Source organism: Podarcis cretensis (genome assembly GCF_951804945.1).
Source record: "Podarcis cretensis genome assembly, chromosome: 8".
Taxonomy (NCBI): domain Eukaryota; kingdom Metazoa; phylum Chordata; class Lepidosauria; order Squamata; family Lacertidae; genus Podarcis; species Podarcis cretensis.
In genome coordinates this window covers 34,230,245-34,255,567 of record NC_137177.1, presented here as the reverse complement: position 1 = coordinate 34,255,567, position 25,323 = coordinate 34,230,245, and the positions used below count along the sequence as shown (strand labels likewise).

General features: G+C 44.9%; 1 long non-coding RNA gene across 1 annotated transcript in view; it reads right to left on the bottom strand.

Annotated features, from left to right (window-relative positions):
* LOC307221836 overlaps positions 1-25,323 on the bottom strand; it is a 49,733-nt gene that overhangs the window by 14,060 nt on the left and 10,350 nt on the right. Inside the window, exon 3 of the long non-coding RNA XR_013841559.1 lies at positions 22,457-22,532. This is a non-coding gene — a long non-coding RNA (uncharacterized lncRNA). The remainder of the gene's footprint in view (positions 1-22,456; positions 22,533-25,323) is intronic.

Genomic DNA, 25,323 nt, shown 5'->3' with positions numbered 1-25,323 from the left:
ATGGGAATACAATTTTGCAAGATTTTTTGCATTCCTGATGAAAAGTTAAAGGCTGCAGTTCAGCTGGCAGACATTTTTTTTTGTTAAAGCTCAGTGTGTCTTACCAGTTGAACTTTTGCACCCAGAAGGAAGGACCACTTATTCCCAGGAAACAATGCATAACATTGCAGCCATTTTGATTCTCGTAAACTGGGTGTTGTGCCCTGTACTGCTGCTGTTTGGTATGGGTACCAACACAGCTGCTTTTCTAGACTGTCCTTGTGGGCAGAGATATGGGACTTGTCATGATGAGTTCCAGCACTTCAGGATTTACCACTGTGCCCCTGAGATTCTGAAGGGAGCCATGTGGAACCAGCAGATCCAAAGGGTGCATATTTAGAGATTGGAACTGAGGAGTCAGGACCATGGACAGCTCCCGCATGGCAAAGTCTAGTTTTGATCAACATATTCTGCACCATTTCTTTCTAGGGGCTTATCGTATAAACAGGAGCTTTTTACAAGTTGAGCATATGCAGTCAGAAATAGGAGCTTACTCTCAAGAAAGTATACATAGTATTGCAATTATGGTAATCCTTGTAAATTAGGTATTATGCAGTGTATTGAGCCCCCCTTCATAACAGAGCCACATGGCTGGGCTGGCTGCATTTTTGGACTCATGACTCGGTGGGCCTGTAGTTATGAGCTTCTGTACTTCAAAATTTACTACTATATCACTGGTAGAACTGCTGCAGCTCAATGGGCCAATGAGCTTTTTACAGATTTTTATGCAGGAGTGACACAGCCAGCCAGAACATACTTCTTCCCCTCTCCTCCAAAACCAATATTTTTCCTAGTGCCACCACTGACAATTCAGAAAACACTTTCAGGCATTCAGACCTGAAACCAAATTTGGAGCTGCAATGACAGTTGAGACCTATTTGCGAGATCTGAAAGGCCTTTCCCGGCATACGCTGAGAGCTATGATAGTCCTTGGAGGTGCTTCAAGGCTGCCCTTTGCCAGAATGTCATTTTTCACTTCCTAACAATGCACAATAAAACAGTTCCAGAGTTTACAGGTAAAAAAAATATAAAAATCTGTGGAGGGCTGTGTAAAATGCTTTGCCATTAATTTCCAGTTACAGAGCAGCAAGCGTAATTCAAGCCAGCCTGACAGCTCAGGAGCACCAAAGTTGTACTAGTCAGAGAGGGATGAAACTGGAAGTTTGGCTCCTGAGAGAAACAAGGCTTCCCAAAGGGGTTCAAGCTGTCTCCCAGCTTTGGTCTATACTAAGCAACCAAGTGGGCTTTATGAAGTGAGAGATGACACTCAGGTAGAGTCATGTCAATAGCCTAAGCCATTGACATGTTCCACAAATCAGCCACAGCTGCAACAGTTGTTCTCCAACTCCATATTCTGCCTCTGAAAATGGAGGTTCCATAGCCATAATGCTAATCAGATATAGAGAACATTGGGATGCTCAGGATTCAAGGGACTCCAAAATCAACAAACCTGGAGAGGCTCTGAGATTTTGTACAGCTTGCCTCTGAATACTGAATGGCTGTGCAAGGGGAGAGGAGAAGGGGGGAATTCATATTTGTTACAAAGGAGCAAGTGTAATGGATTACATGGCAGTTGATGAACTATAAGCATGCTTTTTTGTCATCTTTGAATCTGGAAAAATTGTTTCATACTTTGAAACAAATGATTGAATTACTAGGATCAATTTTAGTCAGAGTTTTGAAAAAGAAGAAAGCAAACCAAGCTATGGATTGCTGCAATGCTAAGTTTGATTTGAGGAGGCCCTTGGTTAAGATGAAAGGAACCTGGGAGCCTTTCTTTGAATTAAGGAGAGGATATTGTTGCAGGCTGGGGGGGGGGGTTTCAATCTGCATGATGCTCTGAGTCCCTTCCATTTTTGGGTGTTTCTGTATCTGTGGGGGGGGGGGGTAGGATATATGAGAGCAAGCTTGCCAATCCAGTCCCTTTGTATGGTGTCCAACAGTACCCAAATGTAGACCAAAACCTGTTACTCCATCTCATGCACTGTCATGTCAGATTGGCTAATGGTGTGGTCCGCCATCTTGATTCAAAATGGTATCCAATGAACATAGACCAGTGGTTCCCAAATGGTGGTTCATGGACTCCAGGGAAAGCAGGAATCATAGGTAAAAAAATCCCTGTCAGATGGTCATTCAACCTCTCTTTCTTTTTTAATTTCTTACATGATATTCTAATTCGAATTCCATAGAATTCTATAGATTTCAAATTATACATATTCTACACAGATATGCCTGAATTAAGCTTCTGTATCACTGGTGGTCTGTGGACCACAGTTTGGGAACCCCTTTACTAGAGCAAAATATGAATGTGCATAATAACCGACCATTGTGTACATTCACCAAGCTTCATGGAGAATGTGTATATAAACCTTCCATGAAGAGGGACTTGAGTATATCCTGGTCAATATAAATAATATCCAAATTTGCTAGTATCTGCCTCCTCTTTCATGAAGGAAACCACTCCTGGAAAGATTAGCTTTGGTAATGACAAGACTGTTTTGGGAAAAAGCAAGTTGTTTTGTGTTTTTAGAGCAGGCTTCTACAACCTGGTGCACTCCAGATGTTTTAGACTACTGAAACTCAGTCTGGTGAGGGTTGTTGTTCATGACCACTGGAAGGTACCAGTGGCTGTTTTAGAGGAAAGTTGGAAAACATGAAGATGGCTAACGATTTTAGAAAAAGAAATAGAAAAAGAAAAAGATAATGCATGGAGAGCCACTCTGTGGTAAGATGCTTACTCTCCTGTTTCACAGCTAGACCAAGAGAGGGTCATATTTATTAATGACCAGTGAGAGGAGATAACTTCCATCCCATTTACAGTGGCTCTAGCACTCCCGGGCATGGCCTGCTGAACATGCCAGACAGATGGTTTTTCACGCAGGTCTGTGAAGAAATGCCAGCTTGGCTCCAAGGCCTTTGGAGAGTTGCCGGGCAGCATTGGAGGGGAGAGAAACCCTTCATCAGCGGGTAATATGACAGACTGACAGGAGGCTGAGTCTGACCCGAATTGCCGAAGAGAGAAAAGGCCATAAATATGAAGTTAATGGGGCCTGAAAATCTCCACCGTTTCCTCGATGAATTTCCCTGACAAGAGACTTAAGAGCCAGATATTAGTTAAGTCAGCTCAGAAATGTCCCATTAGAGGGAAGGGGCTCGATCCAATGCTGAGGAGGTGAGTGAAGGTATCCACTTTTGGAACGCAAAATCACAGATTTGCATAAAATTAGCATATGCTAATTTTCATGTTTGCTAATTTAGAAATAATAGCAAATATTTATCCCCCTCAAAGTTGTTTTTTTTATTGACTCAAAAAATAAACCTAAAAACAAAAGAACAAATTCTTTGTTATAGCAAATATGGCATACAAAGGGTGGGGGTGGGGTCAAAGGTAAGTAGAAGATGGAATTACAGATAGGGGAATTATTGTGCCTAGACTGTCTAGAAATCTGTATGAGCATCAGGAGGTTGGACCAGAGATGGATTTAGAGTAGTGCAACTGGTTCAGGTACACTGGTCACAGAGCCTTGGGGGGAGCCGCAGGGAATGCCACAATTATTATTTAGAATAGAGTGTGAGAAGCAAGGGGGCACTGAATTTTGGCATTGCGCAGGGCACTGCTGAAATTTGAGCCCCCAAGGTCCACCACTGGTCAGAACCTTTGATTGTCATATTAATAAAAGTCAAACAGGGAACCAGACTGTCAAACACATTAGGTTTGGCATGAGCTAAGCACCTAGGGTGTGTAAACCTTCTATTAAAGCCAGGTGCCAAATGCACCTATACCAGTTGTTAACACAGAAGTCAGATGGCATTTACCAGCCTCCTGCCACTGTCATTCTGGTTACTACGAGGAGAAATATAGTAAGATCTTTGTGCAGCAATTTAGGGCCAGTTAAAAATAGGTGGTGGTGGTGAGCTAAGGAGGTGGGTTTTGAAACTGTTTAGCTCGTAATTCTGGAAATATGAATGAAAATGGAGCTTGATATGGGCAATATCACCACATGTGGAGACAGGAGCCCCAATTGTTGCAGCCTCTCCAGCGGCTGGATGAGAATGGTAAATTCATAAATCTTAGTCTTACTGGGGTTAAGGACTATCAGTGAAGTATCCTCATCCTCATCCTCATTATTATTTTATTTTGTTCATCTATACCCCACATTTTCTCCAGAACCACGATTGAAGGCAGCTCACAAAAATTAAAAAAGACATGGATAAAATACAGATAGCTAAAATATATATACAGTGGTACCTCGGGTTACATGCGCTTCAGGTTACAGATGCTTCAGGTTACAGACTCCGCTAACCCAGAAATAGTACCTTGGGTTAAGAACTTTGCTTCAGCATGAGAACAGAAATCGGGCTCTGGCAGTGCAGCAGCAGCTGGAGGCCTCATTAGCTAAAGTGGTGCTTCAGGTTAAGAACAGTTTCAGGTTAAGAACGGACCTCCGGAACGAATTAAGTACTTAACTAGAACTAAAATAATATAAAAGCACATACAAATCTATTAAAATACAAAGAGTAAATATGCAGCACTATCAAAAACCCTTTCCTTAAAAGCGGTAATAAGACTACCTGCTGGCGGAAGGACAAAAAGGAGGGAGCCAATATAACTTCTCTAGGAAGTTTGGATCACTGTAACGTACACTGTGTGGTGCTGCCTTTGAAAAGTGCTCAGAAATTCAGCAGTATTTTTGGATGGGGCTGCTTATAGGAAGCACACAACCCCCTTGTTACAGCAGCTCTACCGGCTATGATCTGTTTCTGGGCTCAATTCAAAGTGCTGGTTATGACATATAAAGCCCTATATGGCTTAGGCTATCTGAAAGTCCCCATTCCCCCATAAAAACCTTCCCTGGCACTGGTCGGTGCTGTGATGCTTTTATTGTAATGATTGATATGTTTTAATAGATCACACACACACACAGAGAGTCTATTAATGTTTATTTTTTAAATGATTGCTTCCTCCTGCCCACCAGCGGCGTAGCGTGGGTTGTCAGCACCTGGGGCAAGGCAAGTAATTTGCGCCCCCTAACCCGGGGCAAGGCAAGTAATCTGCGCCCCTAACCCCTAACCTGCTGCCGCTGCCAGCTTCTTCTTGCTTCTGCCTAGGCTGGGGTATTTACGGTAAGGTAGCCACGGCGGCGGCGGCGGGTCCGTGTCAGGTGATCTGAGGCGAGTTGCCGCTGGCGCTGCTGCCCAAACGATGCCGCTTGCCTGGAGGAGGAGGAGGGCAGAGAGGCGAGGAAAATGCAACATGGCCCAGCAGCTGCAGCAGCAGCGGCGGTGGGGCTGTGAGGAGGGGCTGCCTGGCGCGCCCTCCGCAGCCCTGATGCGTGGGGACCGCGGCAAGCGCTGAGAGCCGCTGCCTGCTGGACGCCTTCAGCCCGGACGCGCGCACAGCTCGTCGGTTCCACGAGACATGGGGCTCTGCTACAGCCTGCGCCCGAGGCTCTTCGATGACTCTGGAGGCGGCGAGCGCCCCCCCAGATGTTGCGCCCGGTGTGGCCGGCCCCCCCTGCACCCCCATGCTACGCCACTGCTGCCTACCCTCGGTGTTTTGAGCTATTTCTGTTTTAGCTGTAAGCCATGTTTAGTCCCTTGTCATGGAAAAAGGGGGGATATAAATAAATATAATAATAACTACTCAGTAAAAATAATAGTAGTAATAGGGAGTTTCAAAGCTTGGGAGCAAGAAGGCCTATTCCCACATCCCCACCAAGTGTGCCTGTGAGTGTGATGGTACTCCTCGAAAGATTCCATCAATGGTGTGTCCGAAAAATTTTACACATCACTTGGGAAGACAGGCAAACTAATGCCAGTGTACTGGAAGAAGCAAAGATCACCAGTGTCGAAGCAATGATCTTCTTCTTCTTCTTCTTTTTTTTAATAATTTTTATTAATTTTCCAATTTTAAAACAAAACAACAACAATGTAAAAACATCAACAAATACAAACAAGCACACAAATATAAATTCTTAACCTCATTTTCATAAACCTCCTTTCTCGGACTTCCCCATACCTCACCCTTTTTGCATCCTTATTTTACAATTTTTCAGCAACCCTTTTTACCAATTAAATTTAGACTTGTTATCTTTCTCAGTTTCACCTTAAATCATCAAACAATTTCAGCTGTAATTCTGCATCTTCCTTCCCCTTGACATTTTAGCACTCTTCAATTTTATAACAGTTCTTAAGATATACTTTAAACTTCTTCCAATCTTCCTCCACCGCCTCTTTCTCTTGGTCACGGATTCTGCCAGTCATTTCTGCCAGTCCCATAAAGTCGATCACTTTCGTCTGCCATTCTTCCAGTGTGGGTAATTCTTGTGTCTTCCAATACTTTGCTAGAAGAATCCTTGCTGCTGTAGTGGCGTACATAAAAAAAATCTTGTCCCTCCTTGACACCACTTGGCCGACCATGCCCAAGAGAAATGTCTCTGGTTTCTTATGAAAAGTACATTTAAGTACCTTCTTAATTTCATTATAAATCATTTCCCAAAAGGCTTTAATCTTTGGGCAGGTCCACCAAAGGTGAAAGAAGGTGCCTTCAGTCTCATTACATTTCCAACATTTATTATTGGGCAGATGATAAATCTTCGCAAGTTTGACTGGGGTCATGTACCACCTGTAAATCATTTTCATAATATTTTCTCTTAGGGCATTACATGCCGTGAATTTAATACCGGTGGTCCATAGCTGTTCCCAGTCAGCAAACATAATGTCATGACCAATGTCCTGTGCCCATTTAATCATGGCTGATTTAACTGTCTCATCTATTGTATTCCACTTCAGCAACAAATTGTACATTCTTGATACATTCTTAGTATTGGGTTCTAACAGTTCTGTTTCCAATTTCGATTTCTCCACCTGGAAGCCAATTTTCCTGTCTTGTTTAAAGGTTTCCATTATTTGGTAGTAATGGAGCCAATCTCGCACCTTGGGCTTTAATTTCTCAAAACTCTGTAGTTTAAATTCACCGCTTTCTTGTTCTAAAATTTCAGAATATTTGGCCATTTGGATTCCATGTTAAGTTTCTTCACCTCCTTAGCCTCCATAGGTGATAACCACCTAGGAGTTTTATTTTCCAACAAATCCTTATATCGAATCCAAACATTATATAGTGCTTTCCTAATAATATGGTTTTTAAAACCCTTATGAACTTTAACCTTGTCGTACCATAAATATGCATGCCAGCCAAACCTATTGTCAAATCCTTCCAAATCCAAAATATCTGCATTCTCAAGAAGTAGCCAATCTTTCAACCAGCAGAAAGCTGCCGATTCATAGTACAGTCTCAAATCGGGCAGGGCAAACCCCCCTCTTTCTTTTACATCAGTAAGTATCTTAAATTTTATTCTGGGCTTTTTGCCCTGCCAGATAAATTTAGATATATCTTTCTGCCACTTCTTGAAACAATCTAGTTTATCCACAATTTGTAATGTCTGAAACAAAAATAACATTCTGGGCAATACATTCATTTTAATCACTGCAATTCGGCCTAACAAGGAAAGCTTCAGATTCGACCATATTTCTAAATCTTTCTTTACCTCTGTCCAGCATTCATCATAATTGTCTTTAAATAAATTCACATTTTTAGATGTCATGTTAATCCCCAAATATTTTACTTTCTTTGCCACCATTAACCCAGTTTCATTTTGGAATCTCTCTCTTTCAACATTTGTTAAATTTTTTTCCAGAACTTTAGTTTTTTGTTTGTTCAACTTGAATCCTGCCACCTGACCAAAGAATTGAATTAACTCTAAAACTCTTTTTGTACTAGTGTCTGGCTCTTGTAAAGTCAATACTAGGTCATCTGCAAATGCCTTCAATTTATAGTGTTTAGCTCCGACCTGAACTCCTTTTACCAGCTGGTCCCCCCTGATCATGTTCAACAAAACCTCCAGGACTGACGAAGCAATGATCTTCAACATCAACTTCGCTGGACTGGTCATGTTGTGTGTATGTCTGATTATCGTCTTCAAGAGCAACTACTCTATTCTGAACTTAAAAATGGAAAGCATAATGCTGGTGGTCAACAAAAGCGGCTTAAAGACTCTCTGAAGGCAAATCTTAAAAAATGTAGTATAAACACTGACAACTGGGAAACACTGGCCTGAGAGTGCTCCAATTGGAGAACAGCCTTTACTAAAGGTGTCATGGGCTTTGAAGACGCTCGAACTCAGGATGAAAGGGAGAAATGTGCTAAGAAGAAAGCACGTTTGGCAAACCCTCATCATGATCAACTTCCACCCAGAAACCTATGTCCCTACTGTGGAAGGATGTGTGGATCCAGAATTGGCCTCCACAGTCACTTATGGACTCACTGTTAAAACTGTGTTCATGGAAGACAATCTTACTTGGCTATGAGTGATCGCCAGAGAAGAAAGAGACTAAGAAAAGGGCCACACCAGATAATCTCAGAGCCCAGGCTAGTTCACTTTCGGGAAATGGCCTTTCAGATAGCCTGGGCTTAAGCTGAATAGGAAATTTATAGGTCATAACCACCACTTTGAACTTTGCCCTGAAACAGACTGGTAGCTGATGGGGCTGTTGTCACAAGGGAGCGATATGCTTTCTAAAAGCTATATCACCTCCCTATATTTTTAAGGATGCCTCATGATCTGTGACTGAAATGGATTTAAAGATTGCAGTTGTCCATAAGGAGAGCCAAGTGAAATCCGAGGAGTCTTCCAACTCAGTTTCTGAAACAGTCCATAAACTTGGAAATTGCCAAATTTATTGTCCAACAGTGTGTGGTGTAATTCTGAAACTAGCCCTTTCCTACATGTGCTGTACTGAAGGCATCCGGTTTCAAATGCAGACCGAGGCTTATGAAAGTTCTTCGTTCAGCTGATTTGGCGGGCAAAACTGTGGAACTGGAACATCAGAAGCCAGCATCTCTCCAGTTCTGGGAGAGAGAGTTGCTCTGGGGATTGAGGCTTGCTGTGTTCAAGCAAATCACCAGGTTGAGTCGTTCCCACCTCCTCCCATTCGCAGAAATTGATTATAGTGCTCTGGTTTAGAGAACCCTGGGTGATCTAAATAGGGGTGTAGAGGGGAGGGCGAAGGAGCCAGAGCCCTCTGCCATCTCCCCTATGTCTGTAATGTGGTGGTGAGGAAAGGATTTCCCAGGTCATGGAACATCTGTGTGGAAAGAAGGCCAAAGCGAAGAGCTTGCAATCTGGGAGACTTAGGAGAGTATTTCATTGCAATCCAAAGCACATAAGAATAGTTTTTGATTTCAGGCTGCAACTGGTGAAGTTGACCAGCTTCCCAGTATAACCTTAGATTAGGGATTCCTAGACTGCCTTCTCTTGATGTCTTGTAAATAATTTGCCTGCCTCCTCTCACACATTCCCCTCGATTGCAGAAGACCTCAATGTATCACTGTCAACATTGCGAGCGAAAAATTTGCATAAATTCCCTTATTTTGCATAACGCACCCTACATTTTGCTTTGCATGGGAATAGGCAAGACATGGAACTGCCTTTCCCCCAGTCAGTGGAAATCTGCCTGTGCACTTCCTTTTGTTTTTCACATGCAAGCTGAACTACTGTACTCAGGAAGCTGAATTCCATACTGCTGTACAATATCCTGCAGGTTTTCTGTGCTGCTGCAGAATTATTGGTTGCAGAATGCACTGATGTTATCCACAGAACATGGGGACCAGATGGCCATTCTAGATTTAAGTTCCACACCATATTAATCTGCCTGCCTGCCTGCCTTCAGAACACATTCCCAGTTCCCCAAAGGCACAGGGATCAATTCGCAGCTTGGTCTCAAGGGAAGGGAACTTTGCTGGCTTTTTTGCATTTCTCTGCTGAGCCATGTGTATCCTGAATCCTTCGCTCCAATGATCCTGAAAATGGAAGGAGTTACAGAGGCAAGCATAGTTTCCATGCCAACAGGACCAGGCTGCATGACACAGGCTGTTTTGCTAGGGACGCTTCAGTCAGGTTTTACATTTCATATGTGTGTAAATTGAACGGGAAATTTAGGGCCGGCCCTACCATAAGATAGGAGACAGCTGCCTCCGGTGGTAGATATTACGTGCCATTCAAGGGCAGCAAATTGCCAGTTATTGGATTATTTTTATTTCCATGGTGTCACATTTTAGATTTCCCCTCAGGCTGGTTCTAGAAGAAGTTAGACTGATTAAAATGTACGTTTGATTTCAAAACAGTTCCCTTAACACCACACTTTTTCTCAAACAACAGTGCTCGAAAGTGATGTCTTCCAGATGAAAATATATTATTAGCACCATTTGTGAAAGCAACCACAATGGTTATGGAGGGGTGGCAGGATTTCTCTTCATCAGGGGCCAGCCCTTGAAGTTGATTTCATTGGACCCATTTCCAGATGTGCTAGGATCAGTTGATTGATGGCAGAGTCATGACAGGACAGTAGGAAACACTCCTTCAGACATTGTGTAATTCCTTATGAAATTCTCCACCAAGTAAGATATGATCTTAGATGGCCTAAAAAAAGATACATCCATGGAGATGTTAACCCATGAGAGGTCAAATGGAACCTCCAAGTTCAGAGGCAGTATATCTGTTATCGAGTGTTGGATACTTGAAACACAGATCAGTGGGTGGACTTTATTCCCAGTATTTGTGCCTTTCTTGTTAGTGAGAACTTGAGGAAACAGGATGTGGGACTTAGAATGGGGGCACCTGCCTCATTTTCACAACTTAGACTCCTCCACCTTTTGCCTTGCCAACATTTGATCTAAAGTAGAGAAGCATTCTGCAGCAGGTATGCTAGTAAATAGCCATATAGCTGGAGAAGACTTCCAAGCCTAGTCACAAAAACACAACGGAGGGAAAGCACAAACAGGCTATGCCTTTAGACTGCACGCCTGCGGGGCCATGCTGGCTTGGTTTTGTTCTGCTGTAAACCAGTATCATGAAACCTGTGGCCCTTCAGATGTCATCATCCTTGAACATTGGCCTTGCTGGCTGGAGCTGGTGGGAGCTGGAGTCCCATCAGCTCCAGAACGTCACCCCTGCTGTAAATGGCTGTGGACATCAACCATGATATAGCAATAAACAAAGAAAATAGACTCAGCTAGCCATAATATGGACAGTTGGAAGTCTTAAGGGGCAAAGTTCCTTTGGTGGGCCCCATCCTATGTGGTGGACCTCTTTATGATTGTTTGTGTAGAGTATTGGAGAGTAGCTGTTTTTCTCTTCAACTGCATGGAGCTGCAGAGCTAATGAGAGGCAGACACCTGCTGGCTACCATTTTGTTTCCCTCATAATTTATTGGACATTGCTGGACAGGGCCCTTAGCAGTTGCCCAAGGATTCCGACACCAGTCCTGCTAACACCAGTCCTGAACTGTGACTGACTACCCCCGCAAATTGGTCAACCTTCCCTGCTTGCTACTTTTCAGTCAAACACTGAAGAAAACATCTTACATATAAAGATGTAGTAGTGTGTGAATTGAAGAAGCATCTATTGAAAACGCATGTCTCATACCAGTATATCTGGCCTAGAATATGGGACTGACTGCAGCTCCCTTTTGAGCAGGCATAGGCAAACTCGGCCCTCCAGATGTTTTGGGACTACAACTCCCATCATCCCTAGCTAACAGGACCAGTGGTCAGGGATGATGGGAATTGTAGTCCCAAAACATCTGGAGGGCTGAGTTTGCCTATGCCTGCCTTTGAGAGTATGCTTAGTCAAAAATATGGGTTTGCACTTTGTCATGTGTGAAACAGCCTCAAGGATGTACCTTAAGATGGAAAGAGCCTTAGGAGGAATCAGCTCATTCATGCTTCAAGAACACATCTGGAGGTGATCACTGGAGGTCAGGACCAAGATTGGCAGTGGGAAAGTGTGTGAAGGAATGTGGATGTCGCTGTTGTCATGCTTGCAAGCAATGCCTTTGTCTCCTCTTCATTTCCCCCCTCTTTTCATGCAGCAGCTACAACGGAACTGGCAGGAAGGACCACATTTTTCAATTATTGTGATTCCTTTTTATAAGGTGCCAAGAGGATGGTTGGCAAGTAGAGTTCCTCCTGACATGGAAGCTCGTATACACACTCAGCAGCATCAAACCAAGGAAATTAACAATAGAATACCGTTCCCTCCACTACTACAACTTGCAGAGAAACTGAACTGTGTCCACCCTGCAGGGCTGTCATGCTGTGCCAGGAGATAGAAGGTTTCTAACTTGGCAGATTTAACTGAGAGCTTCTCCTTAGAGGAATTTCAAAGGAAACTTAAATAATTTTGGCAGTTTCTCTGATGTGGTCCCAGACATCCCTTTTGTTTTGGGGGAGTGTCACTGCATAAAGCAAAAATGGAAACCACAAGTGGTGGAACCTTTTCACCAGACAGGACAATAGGAGTGGGGAAACTGTGGCTGTATACACACTGTCCCTTTAGAGCATATTCGAAGACCATCTGCCCCCTCAAAGAATTAAGGGCATTGTAGTTAGTTAAGGGTTGATGGGAATGGTAACTGTGAGGAGTTGTGCTGGTCCTGTGGGTTTCCGTGAGGCGAGGTCCGAGTCCAGTCCGAGGTCGAGGGAGCCGTATTGAGGCCGTCCATCAAAGCTGAAGCTAGGCCCAAGGCAGGGAGTTGGGAGAGGTCAGGAGATCTGCAGGACAGGGTGCAGGCAGGAACTGGCTACCAACAACGTTGCTCCCGCAACTTGGGACTGGGGCTGGCTGGCTTTTATCTGCCCTGAGGCATAGGGCGGCCCTGGTCCACAGGTGACTTGCCTCTCCTGGCCTGGAGGTGAGCACTCCTCCTGCAGGAACTTAGTTCCCTCCGCCTCTCTGCCCTGAGCCTCTGCAGCTCAGGAGAGGCTGGAGGGTTACTGGACCCAGAGGCAACCTCAGCTTTCCCTGACGGGGCTGAGAGTGGAGCACCTGCAGGCAATGGGTCCTCCATCACCTCAGGAGCCTGAGCAGACTCAGCTGGTGTCTGCACCTGAGGATCCAGCACAGGTGGGGACCCTTCAGGCTCAGGCCCCAGCCCTGGCTCAGCTGGTTCTGGAGGTGGGGAATCCTGTGCAGGCTGGGATTCCTCAGGTTCAGCCTCCGAGTCTGAATCCCAGGCCATCACAGGAGTAAACTACAGTACCCACAATTCTTTGAGGGGAAATAATGTTCTTTGAATGTGCTTTAAAGGCATGGTGTGTGAATTGTAGCCACCAGATGATGGACTACAGCTCTGATTTATCCTGAACCCCTGGTTACACAGGCTGGGCAGTTGGAGTCCAATATACCTGGAGGGCAGCTTTATAGGGCAGATGGGACTTGATGGGCTCTTTGTGACACCTGCTGGGCTGATAGGTGCAGTTCTGCACTTTGGCCATGTGCAGTGATGGCGTCTTAGCACAGCAGAAATAAGGCTTGCAGTTTCTCCTGTGTGCAAGCTGCAGTGGGGATATGATAGAAGGATTAAGGGATGGGGGAAGAGTCTGATTGCTGTTGCCCTACAGCTTGGTTTGAGACCCCCCCCCCACTTCAGAGGTACATTTTGATAAGTAGCAAAATTTCCTGTGTGTGCATGTTGCAGTTTCCAAGCATTATTAACTTCTTGTATCTGCCCCTCAGTTTGTATGAGAACAGTTGGTGCTTTCAACAACAACAAAAAAGAACCCTCCCCACCTGACAGAGACGGAGGCACTAATTTCCACATGTCTCCTCCTCAATCGAGATTATCTGCCCCCATCAATAGGAGCCCCTGGGAGAAAGAAATGGCTGTTTAAAAGCAATTCAAAGGAGCCCAAAGTAATTTATGGGAAATTAGGGTTTTGTCGCCGTCGGAGCATGGCAGGTTCCTCCCCTCGCTGTCTCGTTTTCCTGAGACTGGAGCCATAATAGGCAGCTCATGCCTCGCTCTGGAGGTGTCTCACAAGGTGATATTTTAAACAAATCTCTCCTGGAGTCCGATAAGAAGAATCATTAATCCCTGATGAACAGGGCTGCGATTAAAGGCAGGAGAAAAGGAGAGGGACCAGGTTGGAGGGAGGGGTGGTGAAGGGGTGGAACTGACTCCTTTTGTTCAAGCTCAACGGAGCTAGAAAACAATTTTAATGAAAAATTTAAATAGACACCATCCGTCCGCTGGTCGGCTGCCTGATTTGATTGTGGGTTTTATTGGGTTTGATTAGGGCTTCTGTGGTGGGAGGGGGGCAGCCTAACATGTCTGCACATCTTCCTAGCTACAACTAGAGCACTCCCATTTACTCTGCTTTGTCAGGTTAAACAATAAACACAGTAATACCGGTATATCTTTAAAGCACAGTCTTTCCCTCAGAGCATTCTGGACCTTGTAGTTTGTTAAGGTTGTAACTCTGTGAGGGGTAAACTACAGTGCCCAGAATTCTTTGAGGGAAAGAATGTGCTTTGAATGTGCTTTAAAGGTTTAATGTGTACACAGAACTGTGGTGATCCCATTCACATCTAGAGTAAGGCAGGAATGCCTCTGGATGGCCTTGGACTCCCCCACCCTCTGCCTAACCTACCTCATAGGATTGTTGTGAAAGTAGAACAGGGAGTGGAAAACCAGGTATGCTACCTTGTGCTCCTTGGAAGACAGGTGTGTGTGAAAGGGGATCTAAATATAATGGATAAATAAAACAAGCTTCTCAAATTTGGCGGAGACATCACCAATTAGCACACATCTTCATGAGGCTATCTTTGCACTCTCCCCCTTAGAATTTAAGAGAAATCTGTGTTATTAAGTAAACCTGGTGCCACATGCTCACACATACTGACTACAAAACACCATGGGCTATGAAAAAGGAGAACAAGCAGCCTTTTCTGGAGAGAGTTTAAGGATAGGGAACAGAGATGTATACTCACTGAGCACAATCCAGTGGGAACTTCTCTTGTAGTCTCAGTGAAATGAACAGGAGCTGTGAAAAAAGAATTCTGTTTGCATCATGTTTGGGAAGCAGGAAGTCATCGTTTTGGCCCCTTATTAAAAAGAATCACAATAATTGAGAAGTGTCGTCCCTTAAAGCTACTGCATGAAGCCGGAAACCCCCAGTTTAAAATGTAATAGCAATTCTGATAAATAACTCATAATTTATCAGCATTGCTATTACATTTTAATCCCACCTTTCTTCCAACATGGAGCACAAGGAGGTATTTGTGTGGTTCCCAGGAGCTTCAGCAAGCTGGTGCTGACTTCCCATGGCTTCAGGTTAGGAAGCAGAATGCGGTATTTTCCAAGAAGCTCCAGGATACCTTTGGGTTGTGGGTAACATCATGTGTACTTGGCTTCAAATACCAGCAGTGGGAGTGTGCTGGAGCTGGAGTAGGTGGTAACATGTGTACAGCCTGAGTCAGACCATTGCTTCATCTAGTTCTGTCAAGACGTCTCTATCTGGCCCTGTGAGCTCTCTCCAGGCCACACCCACCCTCCACAGGCCACACCCCTCACAGGCCCTGCTTTGCTTTACAAGTGTTTTTGCCTAGTGGGAGTATATCCTTGAACTCTTCCTTGTCCGAATAGAGGACAGAGTAGAAACTAGCTGACTTTTCAAATGTGAAACTTACACTTGTTGCTCCACCCACTTTTTGTTTCTGGCCCCGCCCACCACTTGCATTTGACTTGTGGAGAGTTGCCCAGAAGGGAGTTTGGTCCCGAGGTGGAAAAAGTCCCCCACCAAGAGCTGGCCTGCCCAAGAGGCGGATGAGATGGCTGCCTCAGGCGGCACACCCAGGAAATAGCAAAGCCCCACTGCCTGGTGGGAGACCCCTCTCCTCTGCCCGGGGATGGGGGAGAGATTCCACGAGGGCTTCTCCTTGAGTTTTGCCCCCACAGCCCATTGCTGAGGTGACAGCAGGACATTTCAGCTCAGGTCCCAAAACACCTTGGATTGCCCCTATCCCCCATCCCCATGATCTACATGAGTTTTAAGGAGACGGTCTTTCCCAGCCATATCTGCTATTGCCAAAGATTGAACCTGGGGACCTTCTGCATGCAATTCATATGTTCTGCCACTGAGCTACCATCCTGACTTTAGAGTTTTAAAACAAATGGAGTCTTTTCTATAATCAGTCAGCACTCTTTCAATGATTTTATGGTTTTCAACATACAATACCAGATGCTAAATACGAGCAAGAACCTCTGGAATCTTGCTAGTGCTTTGCACAGAGTGAGGGTGATGCTCAACTTTTGTAACAATGCAATAGCTCAATATTGTCTACACTGATTGGCAGCAGGTCTCCAGTATTTCAGCCGGGGTGTGTGTGTTCCCAGTCCTTCCTGGAGATGCTGGGGATTGAACCTTAGACATCTTGTATGCAAAACAGATGCTCCACCACTGATCTACAGCCCTTCCCCACTCCACCTGTTGTGCTAAGAATGCCCCCTTAACCTCTGGTTTATTTCTCTTGCTCCTCCCCTGCTGAAACAGTCTGCTGCTCTTATCAACGTTCTTTTAATTCCCCTCAAAACACCTACAGATGTTTCGCCCACAAAGGGCCTTCTAAATTTACCTTGAATTTCACATTCAGGCAAGCAGAGCTGTGTGAAGATCTCCTGCCAAATTCCATGAAGGTTATTTTTTAAACTTCCTGCAGAGGACCTACAAAGAGGAAGCTGCCTTTTACCAGTCTGGGGTAATTTTCTACTTAGCCTAGAATTGCTTCCTCCGGCTGTCTGTGGTTCTCCAGGGTCTCAGGGTGAGACAGGTCTTTCCCGACACCTGGCTACTATGTAAACTCTTTTTAACCAGAGGTGCCAGAGACTGAACCTAAGTGCATGAGCTCTGCAACTGAGCCATGGTCTCCCCCCGTGTTATGCCAGCACAGCACTCTCCCAGTTGGCTTCTGTAGGTCACAACCGGTGATCTCAGAGTTAAAAGGGGCTGCGATGGCAAATGGATTTGCCACCGAGCACTGTGGAGTCAACTGTTGTTTTCTCCTTCCTTCCTGCTCCTGAATGTGCCTGCTTTGCGCAGGCCCTTTGGCACCCGTTCCCCTCTATTCTGTCCCGGCCAACTGCTCGGCGTTTCAAGGTTGTGTGCGTGTGGATGTGTGTGCCGCTTTGATTTGTGCTTTGTGAATCACACTCGTATAGCCCAGAGTTGTGACAGAGGCTGCGTTTAATCTCTCACTCTTCACAAAGGGAGCGGGGATAGGAGGCGATTAGTGGGATGAGAGCTTCTTTTTGAAAGTCAGAAGCGCTGGGTCTTGGCGAGAGAATTAATGAAGCCGTTGAATTATGGATGGACTTTGAGAAAGTAAACACATCCAGAGCAGGTTGGGACTGGCAATGTAGCGTAGCTTGGTGTTCCATCGTCTGGACCTCTCTTTCTCTCCGCTGCCTTCATCCTCTTTCATATTAAGCTTCTTGTAGCTTAGCAATGCAGCTTAGAGCACAGGGGAGGGCATGTTTTATTCCAGGAAGATGAGGAAAGGAAAATCCATATAGAAATGATGTGAGGTTACAATTGCATTCACTCTTTTTCAATTCAGCCTACATCTGAAAATCTGAGAGAGAGACTGTGTTGTTGTTGTCTTGTCTGCTTATTCCTAATCAGAACTTCACAAAATGTTCACCGATGCACTTTTAGGGGAGAAAACAGTGCCCCCACCCCAATTTATATATTGCAGAGAGATGGAGGTTGGTTCGTCCGGATCACATACCCTCCAAGTGTCTTGATTTTCCAGGGACGGTCACAAAATTACATAAGCCGTTCTGGTTTCTGATCCCAGAATGTCTTGCTTTTCCTTTTTCCTACACTCCACATCTCGTAGAACAATTAGAAGCGGTGTGTGGGTGTAAAAACAAATGGAGCCAGCTGTTTCGGGGGGAACAAGGGGAATGTTGGTTCCTTTATCTGTAGAAGGTGTTGCACACTATCCTTTCTCTTGCACATTTTTTCTTTACAACAACCCTGTGAGGTAGGTGAGGTAGAGAGGTTATCATTGGCTCAAGGTGACCGATGTAGATGAGTATATGATGTCTTATGTGTGTGGGAGATCAAACACAAGAGAAGCTTCCTGATATAGAATAGAATGTTCCTATTTTCATTGGAGAAATGTTGGCGGGTATGCGACCAGGGCTGTCCAACATACTAGCCAAGGGCCACATGCGGCCCTCAATGACTTTTTGGCAGCCCTCACACTGCCTTTCCAAAGCTGGGTAAGCAAGGTACTTGGCTTTGGGAAGGAGGCATGAGGGCTCTGATATGGTCCCAGAGTCCTCCATCGCCTTCCTCAAAGCCTAGCTAGCACTTTTCCAGCTTTGGAAAGAAGTTAGGAGGGCTCTAGGACCTTGTCAGAGCCTTGTCTCTCTTTCCCAAAACCTGGCACCTCATTTATCTGGCTTGGGAAAGGCACCATGAGGGCTGTAAAAAGAGGTCAAACCAACTGGAGAAGTTTAACCAGGCAGATTTCCTACTTTTATGGAAATTATCTGGGTGGTTGCTCTCCTCAGTGATGACCATGGACTGTTTTGGAAGGGTTATCTTTGTGCCAACCCTAAGAAATGTGGGTGATTGGAGGGTGTGTGGAGTTATGAATGAGAGGGAGGAGGAGGAGGCTGTAGTGGATCTAGATTCCAGGAACTGGACATTGAGACAGTGGGAACTGCTTTACTGCTAAGTATTGACTTGGGTAGGGAAATGGTCCAGACTAGGTTTTGAATGATGCCCTTTCTTGTTATTTTAGTTTGCCCTTGCGCCTAACGCTTCAAATGCTTTTAGAAGTATCCCCTCCCCTCTACAGTATAATCACAATAACTCTTTAGATGGCTGTTATATACAAACCTTATTATGGCATGGTGTGGAAAAGGCAGATAGAGAGAAGCTGTCTTCTTTGTCTCTTAATGCCAGAACTTGGGGCCATTCCACGAAGCTGAATGTTGGAAGATTCTGTGCAAACAAAGCAAGGCACTTGCAGTTGAAATGTGGAATTAGCTACCATGGGATGCAATCATGGCCACCAACTTGGACAGGGAGATTAGGCAAATGCGTAGAGGCTACAGGCCATCAATAGCTACTCCCCAGGATGGCTATGTTCCTCCACCACTGTCAGAGGCAATATGCCTCTGAATCCCAGTTGCTGAGAACGACAAGTGGGGAGAGAGCTATGGTACTTTTGTCCCACTTGTGGACTTCTCAGAGGTGCATCTGGTTGGCCACTGTGACAAAAGGATGCTTGACTAGATAAGTCTCATCCAGCAGCAAGGCTCTTCTTATGCAACGTTTAGTAGAACCGAATTTTGTTTTGTTTTGACTCTGCCTAAAGCCTTATTGTTCACCCTACACCTAATTGCATTCCTGCACTATCCAGTACAGAGAAGTGGTTGGTCCAGCCAAGATTGAAGGTCTGCTGGGAGTGGAGACAGCCAGGGAATACGGATGCTCACTTGATGGCTGCGGTGAGGATTGAGGTGGGGGGGAGCTGGCTCAGCAGGCTTGCATGCCTCCCGTCCTCTCTTGGTGCAGGCTTCAGCCCCTGCTGTGGCTGCAGGCAGCTCAACCGAGCATCTCAGCTTTCAGGAATGTGAACTGAATGGGTGATGTGAACACCGTCACTTTCAATGACTACCTCACAGGCCTGTTTTGAAGATGTGTGACATAACCGTAAGCCATTTGTGCACTGAAAAGCGTGATAGAATTACTTAATGTCTGCCCTTCTGACCCCAATAAACCACCGCTGAGGTGCTGATTTAAAACGAATGGCACAATATATCTAAACTTAAATATATCCAGCTCCATTTTCAGTTTCTTGGGCCCTTCATTGCTATCCATTTTCATTGTTGTGTTTGACGTACAAAGGGGGATGCCATTTCCCCCCAGGAAATGCAGGAAGCTGCTTTACATTAAGTCAGACAATTGGTCCATCCACCTCAGCATTTTCCACACTGACTGGCAGCAATACTCCTCCAGGGGTCTTTCTCAGCCCCATTTGGAAATGCCTGGGACCTTCTGCATGCAAAGCAGATGCTCTACCACTGAACTGGGGGAATGGGCTGGATCTTGTGGGTAAGAGAGCTTGAAGGGAAATATCATGCCTTAGCTATTCATTAGACTTTGGAAACTCTATTCCAGCTGTGCAGGCCCCCTTCTTGGTGAGCTCCTTGGGATATTCTGCCCAGGTGTCAACAAGTAACTGAAGGATCTTGCTTAGAGTCCCCCAGGGGACCTTTTAGATTCAGGAATACAGATGGAGGTGAGCTGGAATGGATGGACTTTATTCAGGGGCAATTATTCTGAAGTTTCTTAATCTTTCAGAGTGCCCAAGCACTTCTTTCTCCACAAATATTTAGGTGAGTTCTGGGAGGAGAAAAGCAAGTCTTCTCCTGAGAGCTGAAGGATACGTGTAAAGTTGGGTTGCCCACTGGACCAGCTTTGCTACCTCAGAACTAGGAATGGAAGAAGGGAGTGATTTCCATCTTGACCTGTATTCATTGTTGTAAATAGAAAATATGCCATTTTCCCTTATGGGGTATCCAAGAGCCCATATAGAGTCCTTACATAGGTTCCCTATTGGTAGGAGAAAATAACAGAGGCCAACCAGAGAATATTGAGAAGCAAAGCAGCTAGTAAGCTTGATCTTTATTGATCTGTTGCAACAGGGTACTCCCCTCACATGCAGGAGAGGAAGAGGACCCACAAAAATGCTGTGCAAGGGTTTATAAAGACTTTTGAAATTCCCATCCTCTAGATCAAGACCACCCCCAGAAACATTATGCATACATCACAGAAGGGGTATAACCTAAGACCACCCCTCAGATACATCCCACCTACATCACAGAAATTTTAATATTGTTTTTCTCCTGTTGTTGTTTATCTCCTGTCTAGCAGGTTACTTGATTGGATTTCCTGGGGAGCCTGGTCATTCTTTTGTAGTGGTAAAATACTTATTTCCTGGGCCAGGTCACAGGCTCACACCTTATTCATATCTTAAATGTGTCCTTAAGACAGGATTTGTGAGGAAAGAGACAATGGGGGGACTTTTCCAGTTTGACCTTGCAGAGAAAACATTTGCTCAGTTTAGGAATCAAAATGGTTCCAGGTTGGCCTTCCTGTGTTGATCTATGTATGTGCGGTTATGAACATTGCCATATATCTAAGACCATAAAATTCCTATCACATCATCACAATAAGTGCTGTTTCCATTCTGCTGCAGTTTGGTTTCTTTCAAACACTATATTATTCATATTGCTGGTTGCAAATTAACATGTCATTTATCCATTTATATAGCTTATGTTCATTTCAATATAAAGGAACCTATAACAACAACAACAACAACATGTTGTTTGCAGATTTAAAAATATGAGTGAATGACAGAAGTATTCTCTTGACTGATTTCCAATTCTAACTATAGACGAACATGAGGACTGCAACAATTTCCACTTCCTTTTGTGTTGTCATCATCATTGCCTGACATTCCTCTTCAGAACTAATGTTTTTCCCACCTGAGTTTTTACCCATTTCTACAGTTCCCCAGTCTGCTGCTACCTCTGCCTCTTGTACCTTGCCTTGGGGACAGTAAAGTGAGCATGAGGGTCCCCCCTACAGTGGTGGCAGGAAAGTCCAATTACATTTTAATTAAAGCCCCAAATTAAGACCACAGATTTTCAGAACGGAGCTGTCAGTTCCCAAATAAAACTATGCTTGGCTTAAAGAGAAATGGCTGTTTCTGACTCTCTCAGAGCAGAGCCAGAACCACCAGAGATGTTAACTAAGGGAATATAACAGTGCAGGGATCCAATTAAAAGCAACAGATGACTCTACATGGGTGTTTGCAACTTTATGCCATCATAACTGGTTTCAATTTAACAGGGACTAATCTGCCTTCTCTTTCCCAAATGCCTATGAATACTGGATGTGAGAAATCAAGATCATTGGGAGAAACAATAAAAGATACCCATAAACAAAAGGTCTTTTTCTCACATGAAAGAAAAGGATTAAATGGAGCTGGTGGGAGGCTGATGAGATAGGGAGGCCTGGTGGAACACATTCTACCTGTCTCATTTAGGGATGGTAGAACGTGATAACTGGGTCTCCAAAAGGCCTTTGAGCAAGCACCTCTTAATCTGTACATTATTCCTTTTCTTCCACAGGCCTAACAAAAAGCGACTACTTCATGGTGTCCCACCTCTTCTCCAAGGAGCTTAAGGTGTTATCAACATCCTCATTTTACCCGCATAATGACCCTGCACGTAGATTAGGCTGAGAGTAAGTGGCCCAAGGTAGCCCAGTGAGCTTCATGGCTGAGTGGGGATTTAAACCCTGGTCTCTGCGGATAGGGCCTTTTTCTGCCAGAACATCCCAGAGCACAGTTCCAGCACCTTTTTTTTTTTGCACTGCTTTGTCCATGAAGTTTCTCAGCAAGCAAAGGAAGTCCCTGACTGGTGAGGTGCACAGGATGGTAGCTGAAGTGGCCTAAGTGGGTGGGTGGGGGCGAGTGGTGAGCAGTGAGCTTACCGTGATTTTGGTTTCAAGAGGGTGGTCCCATCGTCTGGGTTGGCGACTGAGGCGGTGAGTTCCAGCACCTTTTCCCCTAGAAAGAAAATGGCACTGTCTCCGGCCTCCCCAAATTGCCTCCCCAAATTGTTACATGTCCAATTTTCACAATGGTCCAATTTTCCAGTGGCAAATGGTTTTGGGCCCATTTGCAAACCGGAGAAGCTGTTGTGGACACAATACACACACACACACACACTGAAACCAAGCACATATCTCAGCCTACATAGCAGGTAGAGAGGATTGTGGGACAAAGTGCTGCTGCAGGTGCTGGAGAAGGCCTCTGTGGGTACTTGTGCGCCTGCAGGCACCCCACTGGCTAGTTGAATGTGTGTGGGACTGGGCATCAGGGCCACCAGTGGAATGGTGGTAGGTGGGAGTGTATTGTGTTATGTATTCAGTGGTCTGTGTTTGCCTGAGCTTGAGTCTGGACTAAGGATTCTGAGCCCAGTGTTCTGATTTGATACATGATATCCAAATCACAGACCATTTCAGGATTTGGGCCTCTGCCATTGGCCCTTACGATTCGCAGCTTGGAAGTTTAGGCAGCCAATCACGTTGGGAGTGGGAGTGGCCCAGGCCTTCAGCAATGTATATAAGCAGTTGCTTTGCCCCTGCTGTCCAGTTCTGTTAGTGCAATAAAGGTTCTTGCTGTTACCACTGTGTCTTGCCTTGTGGATACCCACCCACACTTCATATTGCACGGGGGCAGAAGTGGTGAGGGGGGACCTGAGCTGATGTGGACAGCTTACAGATGCTGACAAATGGGACGGCTCAGCACCCACCTGTGAGAGGGCAAGGCCAGATTATGTTGCTCTCTTTGTTAATGCGATTTTCGGTGTGTAATTTGCTTTTGTAGCTTCTTGTGGATCAAAGGTATTTATTTCACACACAACACATCAAACATTCATTGAAAACCCTGATCTCCATGTCGGCTTGGAACATGTGGAGCTGGTGATGGAACTTGGAAATCCCCAGAGTGGATTTCACGGGTGCTTGTCGTACAGTAGTTGCTCTGCCCAGCCTCCTGCTCCAGGCTGTTTGCTCTGCGTACACAGCTCCATCTGAAGCAGCATCAGGATGTTCTGTTCCAGTTTCCTGGCCTCAATGCTCCCCCCCCCCCGCCGCCAAAGGCTTTTTGGTTCAGCACTTAAGAGATCCCAACAAACAAAACACAGAGGGATAGTATTTTTTATAGCTGTCAAGCAAGGGGTAGGCATATCCTCTAGGCTTTTCTCCAGTTAAAGAGATATGCTTACATGAGCATTGATGGCTGGTGGCTACTAGCTCTTGTTTCTCACCTGACTGGGTCAGTTTGGCAGGCTGGAATGTATCTAGCGACGGAGTTATTTTTTGGCCAGACTAGTCTCAGGGTGACATTTAAAATCCTGACTTTCTTCATTAACTAACACCTCAGTATTTAGAGTGATTAAAATCAGCATTTGTTATCATGTAGGACAGAAAAAGATAATCTTAGAAAAACCATATCTTCTCTGACTGGCTTTTTAAAAACCTGTCCCTTGCTGTCTTTGTGGCTCAATTCCCCCGCCAAATCCCCCCCCCAAGAGTGGGACGGCTCTCAAGAGATTCTGCTATTACAGGGTACATTTTTTGTTTCTTCTTTTTTATTATCTGTCAGCATTTTCCTGAGAGAAAAGTAGGTTGGCTGCGTACCTCTATGCCCTAAGTTATGGTTATAAAATGGACATTTACATTTAGAACCTTGTAATTAACCCAAGTATGAATCTAGTCTGCCCATGGCATAGGGAGCCATTTTCCTTTCTTGTAAAATTCCGAGTTAATTTGACCACCAGATTTGAATGTTCTACACTTCCCTATTCTTTTAAAAATACATTCTGATAAACAGATGCTTTCATTTTATAGGAGAAACTGAGGTACCTCCAAATGCCTAGAAGACAACAGTAAGGAAATTACAAAGAAGCGTTCTGAGTAACTGCAAAGTAATTACTACCTTTTAAATATGCTGTTTTATTTGAAGAGGAAAACATCTGAAAGTACAAAGGTAGGAAGCTGGTAAAAAACAACAAACTTGGTTTCCCTGAGGTTCTCCATGAAATGGTTCTCTGTAAATGCTCAGAGGCACTCTATTTTAATTAAAACTTCATGTTTTGATGCACACATTAAGTCCTGCCATTAGAACTGAATGTAATCGTGAGGAGCAAAATACCTGTAACTTTGCCAGCTGTGTTGCTGATCAATTTCCCCCTCAACATTAAAATACACAGTAAAAATGCTCACGGTATGATGTGCATGGGATTTATGGAGTGTTAATGGAGGGGTAGTACCTCTGGTGGGGGACACGCCATGTTCCTTCTGGCATAGTTGTAGAGGGAAGTGAGGGCCAGATGGGGCACATCAACCTGGGAAGGTAGCCCATCTAGGAGAAGGAAAACTCTGAACCTAAACCTCTGCTGTGGCTATATTCATTCATGTTAAAGGCTTTGGGAGTAAATCCCAAGGAAAAAGCCATACCCACTGCCTTGTGGCACATCTTCAGGAGAAGAAAAGTCCAGGTAATAAACACTATACAAATCTGGAGTGGAGTCCTTAAGATAGTTGCATGGTGTCTTGTATGCCTCCTTCCAGCATCTCCTGCGGCTGAGCTGGTGCCAAATGCTTTGGTCTGCTTTTCTTTGGACCACATCAGTGATGCCGAGAGGAGGTTTTGTCATCTGGGCAGCCCAGGACCTCCATACACATTGCCCAGGCTTGCGCCCCAGAGAGGTTGCTTTGGTGCTGCTAATGCAGCAAAAACAATGCCGGAGGCAGTAGTTATGAGTTATCAGTCTCTGCAGTCACAGCAGTTG